This window comes from Lagopus muta, chromosome 4, assembly GCF_023343835.1.
Source record: "Lagopus muta isolate bLagMut1 chromosome 4, bLagMut1 primary, whole genome shotgun sequence".
Taxonomy (NCBI): Eukaryota; Metazoa; Chordata; class Aves; order Galliformes; family Phasianidae; genus Lagopus; species Lagopus muta.
The window spans coordinates 45849435-45855434 of record NC_064436.1 but is presented as its reverse complement, the minus strand read 5'-3'; positions in this window follow the sequence as shown (position 1 = coordinate 45855434).

The following is a 6000-nucleotide window of genomic DNA, read 5'->3' as shown; positions in this document are numbered from 1 at the left end:
AAGGAAGCTAGTCGTTGGGGAAGGGAGAACGGCTTGCCTTTGCTTTTGTTGTAAACCGTTTTTTGCAAAGCTCTGGGAGAGACTCGTCCCACATGCGATTCCCCGCTCCCCTTCCCCTCGCGCTGGGTGCAGAGCTAGAGAAGCCCGCAGCGCTTCCGCAGGGCCGGGGCCCCGTTCCCCATCGGCGGGGCGCCGGGAAGGGGCCGGGGGGCCCCGCTTTGTGGCCGCCCGCCGGCCCCGCCGTGGTCGGAAGCGCCAGGGTAATCCGGGGAGCCCTCCGCAGAGAGTGGGTGGTCCGCGGGGACGAGGCACGGGCTCCGCGCTGCCCGGCCGCTGGCCTGAGCCAGCTCCTGCAGCTGGGCCGAAGGCGGCCGCAGAGCGCTCTCGGCACATTTCTTCATTTCTCACTTGAGTGCCCTTCTTTAGTTCCCTTTCAACTGCCCACTTTATATCGGCTTCATTACACCACCGCTCCATTTGTAATGTAAATCGGGAAACTCAGGGAAGTTTTTCTTTTGGCCTTGTCTACGGAAGAATACCGAGAGGTATTCAAAACGTATTAACACAAATCAATGGCACCAATAAAAGCAAAATCTCCTTAGCAACATAATCTTGATTGCAAAAGGAGAACTGAGAGCATTTAGCAGAACAGTGGCCCACATGGAATACGCATTTGTCTAGAAGAATGCAGCACAAAGCCTAAAAGAGAGATGCTGAAAAAATCCAAAATTAACTCACACCGAACAGTTACTCTTTTTTTCAAAAGTACACAATTGGCTACATTAAATCTATCGTGCTCTTTTCTGCTCAGCAACATTGTATCATACCGCTTTGCAAGGCGAAATTACAACACGGAATGCTTCACAGCCCCTGGCCGAGCTCCCTCCCGCATGCACTCGGTCTGATGCGCGCTGCGTTGGCGCACACACACAGATAAACCATACACACACATATCACACACGCACCGTACGAGGAAGGTGCTAAGATTTCTACACTCGAATAACCCAAGAACTGTAAAGCATTCCACATGCAGGAGGAAAAGCTAGCTCTTTATGTACCACACCAAGCCCCACGGTCCCGAGAGCACAGGACGTGCTCTGTTCGCTGGGTTCAGGTCTGCCTGCATCTCGAGGCGGAGCCCTATGCATACTGGAATTACACGAATGGAGTGATTCCCTTGTGAATAAACGGTGTCTGCCTTAACGAGATGGGAAGTGCATAAGGAGAAAACTAGCACATTAAAGGTGTGCAAACGGCTTCAACATTATCACCCAACCATAACGGTAACATACACAACTGAGCTTACCGGCATTAGGACCTGAAAAGCTTGAGTAACTCCAAACGCAGACTTGATGCTAGCCTGACAATTTTAAGACAGGCAATTCCTCTAAGTTTGGTGACTCTTGGACTAGAGTTAAATTACTGTTTTCCTTTCTTCTTCCCCCACCCCCCCAGTCCAACCAAACATTGACTAGAAATGAGGAGAGAATGCTGTGTAAATTTGAGGTATTTTGTTCTTTTTTCTTATTCTTTCCCCTCCACCCCAAAATACTACATAGGCAAAAAATAGTAAGGCTTAGCAGATAAGTTAACAAACATTTTATTAGTTTGGAATACAGACAACTTAACAACGCTTTAAAAAAATCATATTGGAGTCCATTCCAATTCTGGGTCAGGTCAGGAAAAACAATGCTGATGTATTAAATAATATTCTATAATTCAACAATAGATTAACTTCAGTAATTTAGCAGTTGTGGTTAAATATTCTTAAATACGTGTATTTACAATTGTGCAGCCTTAAAAAGAAGTCCCGTTCTTTCTGTCTTCTCTCCCCAAAGCCCGTGCCCTGTGAACACAGTGCTGGCCTCTGAATTTTAACAACTCTCATCCAGACTTTAAATATTTGAAGAGGAATGTTACAACAGCAAAAATCACAGCAACCCTATCTTCCTAAACTCTTCATTAAAGGGAATCCTCTGCAGGCTTTATCATCGAATCCATATAAATAGCAGCTTCTTAATATCCAGTTCTATGTTAAATTATTGCTTATGCATTTTCTGTTTCATAGATCTAGCATAGATGCAAAATATTTATTTTATTTAGAAGTTTGCCATCTTGAAAGCTACCACCCCTTAAATGACTCACTTTCTGCTACTGCTTTTTATGTTTGAGAAGTTCTTCCTAAGCAAAGTCTGCAACCTTTTAAAACAAAATGAATTACATTGGGCTAGCACACAACATTTAGGCACCATTTTCTAGTTTATTGTTCTTTTTATGTTTGGAATTAGTTGCGTATTCTCTTTGCCACATTTAGCCTCATATAGAAAGAATCACTTTCCAAATCTCTAAGTGCCCTGCATTTGTTGTTACCCCACTGAACCAAACCACTCATGGGCAAAACTACCACACAGTTAACACACAGAATATCCCAACAAGTTAGAAAGCCTGTTGCAAGCATAGAGGAGCAGAGAGATTTACAGTTGATGAGTGAGATGCGTGCACTGGTACAGTTAAATCAGTTTAAACAGAGCCACTAAAAATATCAGTTATATTGCATCCGGATATCTGACTCCTGTTTTGTTCAGTTTCTAAGCGTGATCATAAAAAATGGATTCACAAACCTAAAGCACTGTAACAGAAAAAATCATCAGCTAATTACTATGTCTAGTTTCCAGCATGAGACAAAGAAACTATCAGTGATATAAACAAGGAGAAAAAGCATGTTTCAGCAAAGCATTTAAGATCCGCTCTCCGAAAATGAGGATTTGTTAATGGCTCCCTTCTCCATAGAACTGAAAACTAACTACAAAGATCTCTTTTAGTTACCTGAACTTAAGCTATCCTAACTGGATGCCACTCCTGGCACTCGGATATACTGTCACATGACAGGAGCTGCCTGGGCAAGAAAAGAATTTTCTTTGGGAACAATCAGCCGTGCATTACAGGCCCCAGCCTAGGGAAAGACTGGTCTGCAATCTGTGCAGCTCTCACCAGCGATTCCTTTTTGGTCTGGATATTTTCAACTGAAAGATGCTGAGTTACAAAGTACGCTTGTCTCCCTATCTGCATAATAGCACACTTGTTATAAAAAAACTACAGTAGAAATGAAGACACTTCATATAATTATTGAAATTGACTGTTAGCCTTTACTTAACTTTCATTACTTAATATCATTTCATACGGTTCAAAACTGTTTTCCAATACACACAAAATTTCAAACCTAAACCTCGAGTTCAGTCTTTCGTGTGTTGCTTCTTCTAATTTCTGTGTTTCATTAAATTTCCCCTAATGGTCTGCTGTATTTTCAAGAGCCAAGCATTTATTAATCTCTTTCAAGATAATAAATCTTAATGAAATATTAATGAGCTAATTGAAGCAGAAGAATTTTAAATAAATTCAACATTCAGTTAATAAGAGATGTTCTACCCAAATGCCACGTGGTGGAGATGCACACATCAGAGCAAGTCAAGAAACAGTTTCATACAAGGACTCCCTTTTAAAAATTTGCAAAAAATCATTTCCAATTCAGCCCCATGCTGATTGAAACACCATTGTGAAATAAGTTTAAAAAAAATTCATCAACTACGAAACACTGTTACCAACAGAACAACCTGAACGGATATCTGTAACGAATCTGTAATGAAGAACAACTGCAGGATGGTTTGGGTTGTGGTTTTTTTCTTTTTTTTTGTTTTCCTTCTCCCAGTGAAAGCATTTGCTTTCGGGTGCTTCTCCCCTTGTGAAATGTTTCTACTTCCCTAGGAATGACACAGTTTCCTCATTACCAGCACCTCCTGATTCATCCAGCCTGAAGAGAGAACTCGATACAGGGAACAAACACAGTAACGAAGGTAGCACCGTTAGAAATAATCACTCTGTCCAAATCAGCGAAAAAAAAAAGTTCATTTATCCTTATTCAACATACTTTGACATTCAGCAGCCTAATAATACAGGGTAAATAGAGCTCTCATCGCCATATATTGGTAACATTCACAATGGTCATGCATAATACAATCAGAAGTTTACCGGGGTGCCGTTTGCAAGTAAGCCTTCATGCAGATAGGCATTCAGCTCATAAACTCCATTTTCCTATTTTCTATTAGTCCCTGAGTAGTTAATATTTCTACCTACAATATGGCTATTAAAGGCATTATAACCACCATTACACCTAGTTGTTTGTAACAGAAATGCAATGTGGCTTTAGGAAGAAGCAGCACGGAAATTACAGCAAATCAGTGGTGACAAATAGAGACTGCATTTTTAAAATACTTTGTTTTTGTAAGCAAGGTAGCTGAAAAGCAACGTGAGTTATTTTAGTCATGGGTACAAACTAGCCAGCTCCTCTTAACCTTTCATTAATAAGTCGCTACTGTGAACCCAGAGATTCGGGGCTCTGAGATCTCTCTAATTGAGCATTTCCTTCACACAAAATCATCTAGATTGTGACCAAATGTAGGGTCATCAATATCCTTCTTTTAATTACCCAACAGCAGTGCTTAAAGAACTTAAAAGAACCAGGGATTTTCTTTGCTTAACAAGTCTTTTGCCTCTTCAATTAAAGTGATCTTTAAATTATTCAGAATTCAAATGGTGGCTTTTTGGTGGACAGCTTGCATTATTGCCAGCTGCTCAAAAACTATAAGCTAAGGCTCCCAAAACAGGGGGACTGATTGAAAATTAAGACTCTAGGATGGGGGCTGGGAGGAGGGAATGAAGACAAATTCTTTCCCTTTGACTTCTGCCTTCCAAGCAGTTACAGATTGCATTTTAAAGCTCTTCCCTGCAACCTTCAGGGCTAGACAATGACCGTTAGAAAAATGAAAACTGACTTCTAAGCATGTAACTTAAAAATATGTATTTTTTCAGCACATGGTCTTGACAGTTACAAAATAAAAGTGTCATTTAACAAATTAATTTCCAGATCTAGCTTATGTCTAAGTACTGTAAATAAGTTCCTATAATATACTTCACCTGGTTTTGTGTATCATAGGGAATTTTTTAGATTTACTAGAGCTGTTTTTGGATTTGTATACACAGTGTATTAAAACTATTACAGAATGTAACTTATTCCCAAACATTACAATTTCTGGTGAAATTTGCTAATTCCATTTTAAACTTCACATTATAATTATTTATCAAGAGATAAACTCTACAGAATTCTTATATATGGTCAGAAAGAAAGCCCTTCTGCCTCAAAACTTATTTCTAGGTATCACTAAAAGAATAAAAATATATATTTTTAATATTATGTTACAGAATAACTCTTCAATGACTAGCTGAAGGCCACTATTCCTACAAACAATAATTAGCTTTGACAGAGTCAACGATGCCTCTACCATTAGTTAATCAGGCTAAAGGTGAAACAGACATAATTAGCAACAATCATTTGTTAAATGATTAATACCAAGTGGCTATCTAAATTTCACTACTCGAGGAAATTGGGAATAGACAAGATCTGTAGGAATTGCTGAGTTACTAGAAGCTGAATAGGTTACTCTAATGTAATAATTATTTTAGCAAAGAACAGCCTGTCTTACAAGTCCTACTACAGCTTCTGATCTGCTCAAACAATTTCAACTCTGGTCAACTGAACAAAAACAAGGTAATATGTATTCCTACTGGCATACAAAATAAAATTAAACACTTTAGAAAAAAATATCAAAGAAAAATCCTGTTGACTGCTGCAGGCTTTAAGTAGGAGATTTATTGAAGTTTTTCTTCAGTTCAATTTTTGTTACTGTAATTACTGAATGGAAAGGCATTGTGCTAAAATGCTTGCTAACATTCTTACTAGACAAGGGTACTACCTCAACAGGGAGCAATGCTTTTAAGCTAAACTCATCTATATATAAATGCACTTTTTCAAGTTTTCTGGGAAGTATGCTCAGAGATATTAATAAGACAAGAAATGTTTTAAAAGGCAACTAGTCTACCACCTTACTGTGGGATTTAGGCTTTTATTTGCTCGAAGCCCTACTTTGGACCCTCTACAAATATAAT